This window comes from Pteropus alecto, unplaced genomic scaffold (assembly GCF_000325575.1).
Source record: "Pteropus alecto unplaced genomic scaffold, ASM32557v1 scaffold468, whole genome shotgun sequence".
NCBI classification, from domain to species: Eukaryota; Metazoa; Chordata; class Mammalia; order Chiroptera; family Pteropodidae; genus Pteropus; species Pteropus alecto.
Window position 1 is genome coordinate 732,393 of NW_006441394.1, and position 15,351 is coordinate 747,743.

At 39.2% G+C, this 15,351-nt stretch overlaps 1 protein-coding gene across 1 annotated transcript in view; it reads right to left on the minus strand.

The window, feature by feature from the left end:
- Positions 1 to 15,351, minus strand: part of LOC102892454 — an 82,519-nt gene that overhangs the window by 66,638 nt on the left and 530 nt on the right.

Sequence of the window (15,351 nt, forward strand, 5' to 3'; positions counted from 1 at the left end):
TCCCTATAAAACTTACCTTCTGATGCAGAAGACAGAAAATAAACATGTAAATAAGCATATATTTACATATATGAAATAACTTGTGCTAGCAATGTTAAGAAGAAAAATAAAGCAGGGTAAGAGAAGAGAGTGGAAAATGGGCTATTTTGTTGCTACATGTAAACACTGTGGTTTCCCCCAAAAGTTTCCAACAACAGGAGAACATGCTGGGAGGGATGAACTGTGAAAATTAGCCCATGTGGTATGTCTTATTCCTTGGGTTTTTATCTCATTCTCACTTTTCACCCCAAGACATAGCTTCAAGGCAACAACTACCTTTCTCAGGGAAGAGAAAAGCAGTTGCAGGTCCTAATCTGTCATAGTTACTCGCCACATGTCAAAAAACAGGGCACTTCTTTCTATGCCTCAGTTTTCCACATATAAGATAAAGGGTTTGTATTAGGTGATTTTCAAAGTCCCTTAAAGTGAAAATACTATAGTAATTCACAACAGATCTAACTCCAAAGCTCTGAAGTCAGCTATTACACTTTAGCTTTCCAAACTCCCACAGTTTCCTTAGTTACCACAGAAGTAAAAGCAAAATGCCTTCAGTGTGGTGAGGTGTGATATAATAGGATGGGACCAAATTAAATCAATAAAAATGTACCAAGTGACTACCATATGCATCAGGAATATTCATCATTCAGGGATAGCCTCTTGCCCTGACTTCGAGTACCTGCTAACTGCAAAGGGCCCTAAACTCTGGAACCCCATCTGCCTGGGCAACCTGGCATTTCAGAGATCTCAGCTGATCCTTTCAAAATTTAAAGATTGATCAATTATGCAGCTAGAGACTTCATTCTTTCACAGAACATTAGAGATAACTTGGTCCAACCTTTGCCCTTGAGGTATTCATGATCCACAGGGTGGGAGGTGAGGCAGACTATTAGATGTAATACAAGGATAACCATTGACTTATAAACAAAATGCTGTGTAACTACAGAGAAAGGAGAGATTAGCTAGCTCCTGAACACAACCAGGCTGGCTGCCTCTATCTTGTGGGGACAGATACTGTGGTCTGCTGGGTGATTAGGATAACAAGTGAAGTACAAAGGTTCACAGGCAACCGATATTTGTAGCTCCCCATTATCTCATTCGCATGCTTCTTTAACTCCTTAGTCTTAGCAAGAATTCAAGGCCAATAAATCAAAGTGGAACTACCTCATTTTTCATCCTCAGAAATCAGCTTGGAATCATGCAGACACTGGATATGCTTAGCCAACCTGTCAGACCTAACATGGACAGCACACTTTGGTCAGCTAAATGAAAGTAGATACTGGCTATAATAATCACTGTGACTGCTGTCTGCCTTCCACCCGCCCCCCATCCCCACCCCTACCATCAAAAGAAAGCACATCCTCCAAGCCCGCTGAGTTGCAAAGCTTTTTAAATGAAACTTTTCAAATATATACAAAAGTAGAAGAAATTGGTTAATGACCTCTCTTCCATTCAACAATTATCAAATATGCTTCTTTGGTTCTTCGTTATTTCTCAGACTGGCTTCCTCCCTACTTGGTCCTCTTCTCTCTCTCTTTCCTATACGCACTCCAACTTCCCGTATACTCTACACTTTTCTACCCATCCTTAAAGACCCAACCCAGATTACACCTCCTCCAGAAACCTTTCCAGAACAGAGCTATCCTTTCCATGAACTACTAAAGCCTTTATAGTTTTGACTACTTATGTGCTGATCACATCTATCCACCTATGAAATCTTCTTTGAATGTTTCATTGCCACACCTCCTTAGTTCAGACTTTATCCTTTTTCCTAGACTACTATAGTGACTTCAAAAAGTGATCTCCCTGACTCTAACCTTGCCATAATAGATTCATTACATAGGAGTAGCCACAGTAATCTTTAGCTGACACACATCTGACTGCATCAGCCTGCTACAAACTCTGATAACTTTATACTGCCTTTGGTTTAAAGTCTAAACTCCTTTGCATGACATGCAAGGTTCTTCACATTCTGGTTCAGCCAGCTATTTATCTCACTACTCTGCATCAAATGGCTTATACTCTAGCCACACTGAACTGCCTACCATTGTAACATGCTCTTCCCTTTTATTCCTCAATGCTTTGGCTGCTACTGTCTTCTCTCCCTAGAACTCTTTCCTCATCTTTACTATCTAGTTCATTTCTATTCACTTGTTAAGATGCAGCTCTAATATCAGTCAACTCCTCTGTGAGACACTCTCCAACTTTATTCATTCACACATCTATTCCACAACTATTAACTGACCATCTGTTAAGCTCTAGACTGGGGATACAATAATAACGGCTTCACACTCAAGGATCTTAAAGTCTGGTAAATCTCAGGTGAAGTAATTCCTTTCCTCCTCTGTTCTCCAGCAGAAATTTGCAATTTGCACATACCGTCAAAGTCACATTGATTATTTTTATAATTGTTTCTGAAGCTACTTTAATCATCTTGAGGCTAAGGGTTTTGTTTGTTTTTTGGTGAGAAATACTTTTATTTATCTTTTTATTTTTCAATTACAGTTGACATTCAAAATTATAAAGGAGTTTTTTTTAAAAGCTTTTCTGAGGTATAGCATCCATTTTAGGTGAACAATTTAATGACTGTTTGTATATTTACAGAGTTGTGCAATCATCTTATTTTAAATCATTTCCATCACTCTAAAAAGAGATCTAATGCTCATTTTGCCAATTTCCCATTCCCATTCCCAGACCTAGGCAACCACAAACCTACATCTCTATAGATCTGCCTTTTCTGGATCTTTCATATAGCCATAAAACATGTGGTCTTTTTTGACTGGATTCTTTCACATAGCATAGTATTTTTCAAGGATCATCCATGTTACGGTATGTATCAGTAGTTCATCCCTTTTTTTGTCAAGTAACATTTCACTGTATAGATATATATTTTATTTATCCATTTATCAGTTGATGGACATTTGGGTTGTTTCTACTTTGGGCTATTATGAATAATACTGCTATGATCATTTGTGTATAAGTTTTCACATAGAACTATGTTTTTACTTCTCAAATATATAGCTAGGGGTGGAATTATTGCATCACATGGTAACTCTATGCCTAGCCTTTTGCCAAACTGTTTTCCACAGCCACTGTACCATTTTAACATTTCCTCTAGTGTATGAGGGTTCCAATTTCTCCACATTCTCAAAACTTGTTGTTATATATCTTTTTGATTATTGCATCATAGTGGGTATAAAGTGGGATCTCATTATGGTTGTGATTTGTGTTTCTCTGAGGGCTAATGATGTTCAACATCTTTTCTTGTGCTCATTGTCCATTGCGTGGCTTTTTTTTTTTTTTTTTGGAGTAAAAGTCTATTCAGATCGTTTGTCCATTTTTAATTGGGTTATTTATCTTTTTCTTGTTGAGTTGTAAGAGTTCTTTATATATTCAAAATACAAGACCCTCATCAGCTATTTTCCCCCATTTAGCAATCCTACTGAGTGTGAAGTGGTCCACGGATCATGTGAATCTTATTTACTTTTGTGTTTCAAAGAACTAGTACATAATTTGGCACACTGTATGTGTTCCATAAATGTTAGATGGATGTTCAGTAACATAATGTTAAGTGCTTTGAAGACAAGAATAATACCTTACTCATTTAGTATTCCCCTCATGCTTCACACCTACCACTAGACACAAAGCACATGCTTTAAATGAGCAGAGACTGAGCAATTCTCTCTTGAACAAATAACGGGGATGATACTGCAAAAACACCCAGAGAAACTGGAAAAGCCACCTGAAACCAAGAGAACTTATCTGTATTTCAGCTACTATCAATTACCCATGAGACAGCTGTTCTCTAAGAATAAGAAGTAACTTCTGTGTAAACCATTCTTACAGTGGCCCACACTCAGAAGTAGCTATTAAAATGTTCCATAGCTTAGAACACTAGCTCTCACTCCACTCCTTTAGCCAGTGGGAGAGAACAGAATCAGTATCATTCCTAGCAGTGAATGATACTTTGGCTCTGCTTTAAGTGCCCTTTCTTTTCTTTAAGGAACTCAGAACTTGATCCAAAGAGAACAGACAGGTTGGCATCTGGACCACATCAGAGATGTAGAGCTGACAAAAGTACTCCAGCCTTTGTGGCTACTAAGTTAGAAAGTGACTCTTCTTCATAAGAGAAATACTAACATGAAACCCTATGTGATCATTAACAACAATAAATACTTTCCAAACTTAACACAGCATACAACTAGGACCAAAGGAAGCTTTGGAGAATGAAGATCACAGCTGGTTGTACCAAAAGGCCTAGGTCAGTGGAGAAGGAAATGTCTCTACCATCTCTTCCTTTCTATTACTCAAATTACAAACTTAATCCAGGCCCTTCAACCTCATGCCTTTCTTGCCAGGCGCTTGTCACCCAAGTTCAAAATCTTCTGGTGTCTCAATGCTGCCTTTAAAAGTAAAAAACTCCTTGGTAGGCTTCACGATACCCTCCATGAGAGTATTGAAAGTGAGCTCTTGTGACCCCACCAGGCCTCTTTAATTCTATCTCCATTTCTGTCCCCAGTCTGATTTTTCTAAACTGCAAATCTGATTCATGTCACTCATCTAGGTGCTTAAAGCTCTTCCATAGCTAATCATCTACTACACATAAAAATCCAGACTCCTTAGCACAGAATATAAGGCCTTACATGATCTCACCTATTTTGTGGGGACAGATACTGTGGTCTACTGGGAGATTAAGATAACAAGCGAAGTCCGAAAGTTCACGGGCTACTCTGATGCTCCGGTAATTCTAAACTGCACCCAGTTCCCCGACAGTGCCATTCTTGCCCTCTCACCTCCCACCTTGCACAAGCTGTCCCTCCCACCTAGAGGATCCTTCCCTTCTTTCTTTAGCTGGTTACTTTCTAGTCATCTTTCACACCAGCTAAAGTACCACTTCTTCTGGAGAACCTTTCCTGATCCATGCCCACCATTTTCTGTGCTCCCAGAAATCTCTGTGCTTCTCTGTATTACAACAGTTTGTATATCTGTTTATTTGACTAACTCTTCCACTAAACTATGAGCAGCCTATGTCTTCATTATCTTTCACAGATAAAACAGTGCCTTGGTAAATGCTCAGTGTATGTTTGATGAATGAATAAGTAAACAAACAGAATTCTCCCCCCATACACATGAGACTGGAATAACAAATAACTTTATTACTATTTTAAGCTGACAACATTGGGACTCAGATTGCCTTACTGACTTATCTCAAGTAACTGTATGGTAGGTAGATCGAGGATAAAAGACCAGACCTTCAGAGGTGCAGACCAATGTCCTGAGCTCTAAGCTCATCTGTCCAACTGCCTAATTAACACTACCACTTATATGTTTAAATAGCCAACTCAAACTTAATATAGAATTTTCCAAAAAGAATTTTCCACATTTCCTCCTTCCCACTCAAAAAATTTCTCTCTTGATCATTCTTGTTTCAATACATTTTACCATCAACCACAGTGTTGCCAATTTATCAAGTCAAAGCAAAACAAATGAAAAACCTGAAAGTCAAGCTTGATTATTTTCTTTCCCTTACATCCCATATCCAATCCAACAGCAAGTCCTGTAGGCTCTTCAAAACATATTCTAAATTCATCTATTTTTCTCAATTGTCTCTGCTGCCACTCCCCACTTGCCCCCAACTCCAACACTATCATTTCTTACCTGGACTACTGCAAGTTTCCTAACTGCTCTCCTTGAATGCCCTCCTACAATCCACTCTCCCTCAAAGCAGCCAGAAAGATCTTTTTAAAAAATGCAAATCAGCTCACTTCACTTCCATTTTTAAACCATCCAAAATCTTTTCATCATACTATCGATAAAATTCAACATGTTTAGCATCATCTACAAGGCCTTACAGATTTGAGTCTGCCAAACTCCCTGATCTCATAGGGTACTACTTTTTCCTTGCTTACTCTGATTCACTCACATTGGCCTTTTTGGCCCCAAGACATGCTTAACTCATTCCCATCAACTTGAACTTGCTTCTCCCTCCACTTACACAGTCTGCTTCCAGATCTTCAATTGTTAGGCCTTTATTATTCAGGTTTTGGATCAAACATCACCTCCTGGGAGGCTTTCCATAACAATGCTACTTAAAGTATCATCTCTCCTCTAGTCATTTTCTATCACATCAACCTAGTGTTTTCAGAGCACTTATCACCATTTGGAGTTATCTTGTTTGTTACTTATTTGTTATCTGCATTCCCCTATTAGAAAGTAAACTTCACAAGAGCAAGGACCTTGGATGTCTTGTTCATTGCTGAGTTACTGGGACCTAGAAAAATGTCTGACATATTTAAGTCACAAGTATTTAAAGGAAGAATGAATAAACAATACAGATTACATACTTAATAAATGCTTGATGAATGTGTGGGTGAATGAATTAGGGAGAGAAATAGAAAGGGCAAAAAAATAAATGGAAGCACAGCTTTTTAATATTTTTATAGCTGCTCACTTTTCTCTACCCTCACTGCCCTTGCTCTTGCTAAGATCCTCATCATCTCTCTTTACTACTACAGTACCCTCAACTAATTTCTTCTCCTTTCCCCAACCTGATCCATGTGCCCCCTTGCAAAATAACTGCAAAACTTGATCATCCTGAGACACCGATCTGAACATGGTACAAACCCAAGCTTCTTAGCACATTGTTAAAAAGGCCTCTTCTACCTTATTACTCACTTCCATCCCCCTACATTTAACCTGTACTCCAGTTTTACAGAATATCCCATGCTGTTTGATGCCTCCAAGATATATTTTCATTTTTCTGAACCACTCTTCCTTACCTCACAGACTATCTACTGAACTCAAAGAATCCTCAAGAACCAACTGAAGCATTTTCTCTAAGTCTTTAAAGATTCCCCCAAGCAGTATTAATCTCTCCCTCCTTTGTGTCACCACAGTACATAGCACACACTTATACTATACTACAATTATTTGTTTCCATGTCTGTCTTCCCCTATGTGACTATCAGCCCCGAGAGCAGGAGCCATGTCTTAATCTTTGCGTCTCCAGCACAGTATCTGGCATATATAAGCACTCGATAATTAATGACTGAAGGAATGAATAAACATATCTTAACTCCTCAACCTGGCTTTCAAAGTCAACCTCATGTTGGCCCCAATCCACGTTTCTAGATTTAGCACTTAGTCCTCTCTTACTTGCTGATCCCCAAACACATCCTCTTTCTTACATTTACTTAGGGCCTTTATTCCTATGCTCTCTCTAGTAAAATTTAAATCTGTCTGTTAAGGTCCAGCTCAGATGGCTCCCTGTCGATGAAGTCTTCCCTGATCATACCAATGAGAAGGAATTTACTTCCCCTGATAGCACTTTTCCTACTAATAAGGTATTTGGTACTTTTATAATTATAGACACTTCCTTTCCAAATGGACTACCTGTCCTATTTTTCTAATAGAAATGTAAGCTCCGTGGAGGCAAGAAACATGATTTAGCATCTTTTCTCTCAATTCGAGTACCCAACATAGTGCTTTGCACAAAGTAAGTAGTTACCAATATATGTTTTATTAGTAGAGAACGGTATGCTTAAGGATTAGAGATTTCATGCCTTTATTCCTTCACATATGTGCTTTTACCTTGCCATAAACTGGCCTCCTATCCATATGGTAAACTTTTACCCCTCCTTTAAGGATCAGCCCAATGTCACATCCTCTCTGAAGTCTTCCCTAAATCTCCCAAATACACTTAAGCACGCCTTCTTCCCTGTATCTGTGGACCTCACACATAACTACTCATCACACTATACTGTCATTATCACTTGATGGGTTCCTCTCTTCACTAGACCATGAACTCTTTTGGGGCAGAGATAGTCTCTTTATCCTGTGTGAATTCCCAAGACCAAATAAAATATCTGGCATAATTAAATGCTCAATAAATATATGGTGAATTTTGAAAATGGTGAGTCCATGTTATACAGTACACCAGCAACAGAGCTCATGGAGTAAGGTCGCCAGGTTCAAACCCAAGTTACGCAACCTTGAATAAATTACTTAGTTGTGTCTCAGTTTTCCTCATCTGGAAAATGAAAATATAGTATGAAAACAGAATTAAAAGAGCTAATGCATGTAAACTGCTTAGCATAGTGCTTGGCACATAGTAGACACTAAAAAAGTTAGCTATTATTATCATTGGAACAGAAGGAGGCACTAAATAACAGACTCAAGAAGAGGTTAGGTTCAATTCTATGGGAAATGGGGAGTAAAATATCACTGGAGTCCTCTTAAGAAACAGAAACATTCAGTTATTGAGAACACCCCACTGTAAGAGGGGAAGGACAGAAGGAACACAAACATTGGCAGGGCTTATGCTCTCTGCTTCCAGCTTTCTGCTTCTTCCTTCCCCAGTTTCTCCCTAGTTGCCCAGGGCCAAAACTCTGCATCCCCTTGGGAAAGCTGCACTTTAGAAGGAACTAATGAGTTTATGTTTACCTACAGGTTTTCCTCTGAGGAGCAAGGAGATAACAAATGACTTTGAGAAGGGAAAACACAAAGAATTAAAGTGGAGATGAGGAATGACACCAGATGGATTATCCTGGGTCAGCTTTCATGGAGTAAGCTTTCAGGCAAATAACCCCAGGTAGACTGAGCCTACACTCCCCAGAGGCATTCTCTGGCAGCCCCCCATGCCTTTCCATGGGTCAAAGATGCAAAAGAAGCAGGATCTGGGAAAAGGTACAAAGACTAAACACTTGAAGCTACAGAAATAAGAATTCTAACCCAATTTGAAGAATATTGCAACAGAGGTAGTCAAAGAAGGAATAGACTTACCATAGAATAAGCTCCCTATCATTGGAGGGGTTTAAACAAAAGCAAGTGATCACTTGCTAGGGATGTTCGACATGGGTGGATGGACTAGATTTAAGATTCAAGTTCAATAAACATTTGAATATGCTAGCTACTATAAGAGATTAGGTGCTGGGAACACAGAGATGAAAAATGGTATCATTCTGTACCTTCACAGGGTTCACTGCCTAATGGGGGAGACCCCCAAACAATACAACATGGTAAGTGCTGACAGATATCTACACAGAGCGCTGTGGGGGCAGAAAGCAAGGCCTCAGATTCTATGCTTATGACTCTCTGGTAAGAAGCAATATGACATTATTTAAAAACAAAAATGCTTCATAAGCAGTTTATAAGCAAATATTGTCAGGTACTATTGTGTTATTGCCAGAACAAACGGTAGGTATCTCAGTTAACACTTTCAATTTAGTCAACACTTTCTTGAGCAGAATCCATACCTACAAGCATTTTCATTTGTTCAATAAATATATTGATGTCTGCTATGTGCCAAGCACTAAGAAATGTACAGAGATGAGAAAGACAGTGCACTCAAGGAGTTAGAACATTCTTCTTCATCTCTTCTTCCTCTCTCTCTTACCCCCCTTTATTGACTAGATGATATCTTAAATTCCTTCTGGAAGTAGATAAGTTATTAAGTCATCAGTTTATACAAAAAGTGGCTTAAAAAGCAAGAGTGAGCTGGGGATGGAAGGTGTAATGGGAAAACAAATGAGAAAGACTGTCTGCAGACAGAGTGTCCAGAGCGTGAGGTTGACTGCATAAAAAGTTACGGAATCTGAGGTCATATGTAGGCTTTTTTGTCCACAACTTCCCTATCATCATTTTTTTTTCTTCTCTCATCCCAGTATTATTAGCACAGAGTATTAACAATAATTACACCTTCATTCATTCAGTCATTCACTAGTATTTACTAAGTACCTGACAGGAATCGTAGGAAACACAAGGAAGAGTAAAATCCTGGGATCCAGGACTTTTAAAGCTCTAAGAGACCTCCAGAAGGTCATCTAGTCCAAACCTATCATTTCACAGATAACGAACTGAGGCAGAGAGGTTGGAATCTTTCACGAGTTCATATCTTCACACATTTACTGAATCACACTGTAAGCCAGGCACCAGGGATACAGGGCTTTCAAGGAGAACATTCTTGTGGGAGAGACAATTAGCATGATCCCAGTCAAATCACTCTGCAAACAAAGTTCCACACTTATACAGTAGAAATGTCTAGTGTAGGGCATGGAAAGCATATAGTACTCATATTGCTCAGAATGATTAAGAGCACAGATACTAAAGTCATCCTGGATTTGAACCCCAGCTCTGTCACTTACCTGGCAGTATGACATTGGGCAAATTACTTAAATTATCTATGCCTCAGTTTCCACATCTGTAGAATGGGGATAACCATAAAAGTAACTACCTTGTATGGCTGTGATACTAAAATGCATATAAAATACTTGGCACAGGACCTGGCACAGAGTTAAGTACTCCATAATTTCACCTTCAGCATTCTCCTGCTGAGCTCTGTCCTCAGAATCCTTTTCAACACAGCCTTCTAAGTATCTACTATCATTTGGCTATCTCTGAGATAAAACAAATCTGCTACTCCTAGTCTAGAACCTGGGTCTATTGTTTACTACCCTGGTTCTTCTTCCCAGTACACTACGATACTACTCATTTTACATGCCTTAAAAAAATCCAAAGATAAATGGTCAGATATCAAAAATTAAATTTCAGTCACACATGCCTAAATTCCTCAATAAGGTCTTGGCTTTGACTGAGAATCCCTAGAGAAGAAAATCCCTGGAAACAAGAAACATTTATCAAATGTCTACAGGGAGAGACCCACAGGAGGATAAACAAACAAAAACAAAGCAGTGTTTACAACTTTGAAGAAGCAAGGGATAGGAGCTTCCACAGCCTGTCTGCTGGGGATTTACCAATCTAGCTGGGAAAAGGAGATAAGACATGAGTTGCCATTTTCTCTTTGATTTACCCACAGCACCTACTTCACTATCACAGCACCTGTGACACATTTTTCTACTCATTTATCTACCTATGCTAGTCTGTGAACTCCTCATTCATCTTGGTATTGTCAGGCACAGCACAATGCCTGGCATGCAGCAGGTGTGTCGAAAAGTCTGACAAATTAATAAATGAGCACAGAGAAAAACCATAAAAGGAAGAGAAAGAAGATATCGGTGCAGATCAAAATAGTTCTAGAAGTCGAGAGCACCTTGAGCTAGAACCTTAAAGTACAGGTGGGATTTGGAAAGGCACAGAGGGAAAGGAAAGGTATTCTAGGCAGACAGGACAGCACCAACAAAGACCCTGGCAGTAATCATAAGCATAGTACAGAGTATGTTAGAGCCAGAAAGAGCTTTAGATGTGATTTAGTCCAATAGTTCAATCCTTATTGGGATGTTGTAAACATTCAATCAAAAAGCATGTACTGCTGAGCAGAGGAGCTGGCATATAATGAACATTCACTAAATAGTAGTTATTATTACAACTCAAAAGTAATAATTATCAAACCGTATTAGGTGCCTGCTATAAGCCAGGCACCATGCTGAGTGAAGGGACAATAATGAGCAAAACAGACTTGGACTCTGCTTTCTCATGCAGCCAGCAGTCTAATAGGGAAGACAGATGACAAAGTAATGTTTGTAGGGCTGGCCTAGGCGAAGTTCAGGGCAGCTAAAGGAATATAAAGTAGGGTTATTCAACCAGTGAGCACTTAGAGAAAGCTCCTTGATTTTTCAAAGTGTGACTTGTAGATACCCAGTGTCCTTTGAGTCTCTTCAAGGACCACAGGCTTCCAAGTGAGATTTTGTTTGAATAAAGAGTTTTGTGACTAAAGGTTTAAAAACCATCAATCTAGTCTAATCTCCTAACAGGAATAAAACAGGGCCCAGAAGAGGTAAATCATGCACCTGAGACAAAAATACCTCAAGTTAGTTGCAGGATGGGATACCTGCTTTGAACTTGAGCTGGAAACTATTCATTAATCTGTATATCACATCATTTTGGCAGATGAACAAGCACTGAGAATAGACACATCCAGAATTCACAGGCACTGGCCAGGCGGACAGGCTGGCCCTGATTGGACACTGAAGTGCTTTTCTACTTAGGTTCCAAGCCAGCTCTCTCTGTGCAAAGATGATGCCTCCAGTTCCTCTCAGGTGTTGGCCAGCTACCCCTTCAAGGAGCAACTCACTAGAGTAGGTCTGCTTCTGGGTCTCCTAGCTGGTATGCAGGCTTTATCCTACTAATATCCCCAAGCACTCAGTGGTTTAGCAAGCTGAGAGAAAGAACTGAGCTAACCAGTTATCACAGCCTGTTTAATACTCAGCCTGAGCTGGCTAGACCCATCTTTCATCTCCCTAACTACTACTGGGCTAATTACTCCTCGTGACCAGGGATTCAGTAGAATCAAATTATCAGTAAATTAAAAACAAGCATAGAAAAACCAATATTCCTTTAGTTAACCCCCACTTTGAACCTCTCAGGAATGAAATGCTGCTTCATGTTTTAGAGATGGGACTTTTGTATATAAAGATAGGGTAATTTACCTTGGTAAGATTAGCCTGCAGTTTAGGTCTTTAAACTGAGAGGAAGCAAACATTTTGGAATTTATAAATATGGGTTTAAATCTTAATGATACCAGTTAGTAGTTGCAAGATCCTCAGCATGTCTCAAATATTCTGAACCTCAACTTCCTTGATTGTAAATAGAGAATACTAATTAAACCTACTTCACAAATGTGAGAATCAAAATGCTCTTCTGAACAGTCACTTATCACTGTATCAATTTTCATGAGATCATTAAGACCATAGAGTTTTAAATTACCTACCCGCAGAGTAAAATAATGGAGTAAGAAATGGAACCAAGGTGCTTAGTATGGGCTAAGTTCAGTATAGCATCGGCAGACCTGGGTTGCAATCTGCACTTCCTCACTCATAAACTGTGGAATCCTAGGAAAGTTATTTAACTTCTCCAGCTTCAGTCTCCTCCTCTATAAAATATGGTTAACACCATCTAACTTACAGGGCTGCTGTTAGTAACAAATGAGATAATGTATGTAAAGAGCTTTACACAGGGCCTGGTTTATGGTAAGGGCTCAATAAACAGTAGCCTTTGTTACTGGTAGCTCTTTTCCTAAGCCTTCTTTTCTACCCACCTCTCCTAAACAGGAAAAGTAGTTAGCAAAGCCTAAATTACCTCAACTACTAAAGAAAGTAATAATGGACAAGACAAAAGAAGAGGAAAGGAACATGAATGAACTGATGGCTGCTCTTCCAAATTATTTATCATACTAACGGCATCTGATACTGAAAAACATAGGTATAACATCCTGAAGAACCACAGCATGCACAATCTTTCCAAAGGAGTGGCAAAGAGCACCAACTGCATTTGGGCTAGGCTATCCATTACCCTTTTATTATCTGAGCTCCATAGTACAGTCTATACCAAGCAGAAAGTGCTACAGAAAGGCAACTCTGATGCCACATGCAAATCACTGCTTCTCTGTAAACCTAACCTTTAATTTTTCCATCTCAAACCCATCTCTATTATAGAGATTTCACTGACTCCCCCTAGTTAACTCAAGTGCTTGTCTCTTATGCCCCTCTGAATTTGTTACACACTTCCATTACAGTAATTATCTAGTATTGTAAAGGGCCATTTGCATCTCTTCACTATCTCTAAGTTGATAAAGATCCTGTCTTACCCATCTTTGAATTTCCAGTGCATAATACACAGCAGACCCCATAATTACAAATTAAAGGATGGGTTTCATCTTCTCTTTCACTAGTTAAACAACTGGGAGACATTAGTAGGAACTCGAACACAAATTAAGTTCTGCCAGACCGGACCCATTTTTTTTTTGGGGGGGGGGATGGGGGGAGGTTTGTTCATTTGCTTGCTTGAAGGGTTGACTAACTGTACCTGCTTTCCAGAGTTACTTCTTAAACACACAAAGAAAAGGATAGAACCAGTCCATAAAGAATTTCCAGACAACAGATTATATTCTTTCTCTATAAATGAAATAAGTAACAAGTTTCCTAGGATGAATGCCAGTGGTTACATAAAAAGTTGACTTCTAGGCATGATACTCGGGAGGTATAATATGCTACTAGAAGCTTTTAAATTCTTAAAACAATTAGGGAAGGAAAGCTAAGAAGCAAAAATCAAAAAAATGTTACATCAAAACTTTAAGTTCTTTTCTCTTCTGCCAAAATTTTTGCTCTTTATCTCAATGAACCCTGATATATGTAACTAAAATCAGGCTCCCTCAAAAGAGAGCCCATGACTAACATACCATATACAGTAACTTCAATATAGTACTTACCTTTTTCAAGGCACTTTCAAATATATCTCACTGAACCGCAGCCAACCGTAATCACAGAAACTTAAAGCTAAAAGGAGCCTTGGAGGTCATTTCCACAACCACTCCACCTCACCAACAGAGTGGTACCCAAACATCTCTAGTGATTAGGAGATATGAGTCTAAAATGCTTCTTTAAAACTTCCCCCTGCTCTCACTACCTGTCAGGTTTTCAGTTTCTTCTTGCCCCCACTTAATGATCCCAATCAGGTAAACCCAATCCTCCAAGTCATCTACCACCAAGCAACAGTTTTTGCTTTTCAAGTCCGTTTTTCTGGGCCTCATCCCCAATCCTCCCCACCCATCCCAGACCCCAACGCACAGCCAGGGCCTCTAAGATTCTAATCTCTCAGACATCCGACTGGTCTCATTCCTGATAATCAATTCCCTTCCTCCTATTCCTCCATGCTGTTCATATGCTGTCGTGTGCAAGACCACAAGCACTCCTACCTGTGAATGTACCTTTGGCCTCAGAATCTTTTCCCTTTCCTTTTTCACTTTCTCTCTCGGCTTCTCAGCACTGTCCCTTCATTCCCTTCAAACTCAATTTCTCCTCCTTCCTGATTCCTTCAAGGACCACTGGTAATTGAATACACCGGATGTTAAATGCCTATTAGATAGGTAAAGGGGATATACACTCTCTCAAGAAGCTCACCCTTTGGGAAATCATAAGTCTAGAAGGAAAGAAATAATCATTTATCCTTTAAGACTTAGCTCCTCTGGCAAGCCTTCCCTAGTCCAAATTGAATTGGTCCTCTCTTCTCAGGCCACTATCACATTACACCACTGATGCAATGACTATTCTTCTTGTGTGTCTCCCACCAATAGACTGTGGTCTCTTCAGTGGGAGGGTCTCCTGTGTCCCTAGCACTGAGCCCAGGACTCAGCACAAAAGTGATACCTAATGTTTCTTAAATGAGTGAATGGATGAATTCCGGTAAACAATTATTCATTCATCCATTCGTTCTTTCATTCGCTGACCGAAACTTTACTGAAGATACATTATGTACAAAGTAATGTAAGAATAAAACAACTCTTACATAAAAATGTAAGATAAATAAAGGTAATGATAAATAAAACAGGTCTTACATAAAAATAACTCAAAGTTCTGATACTAGA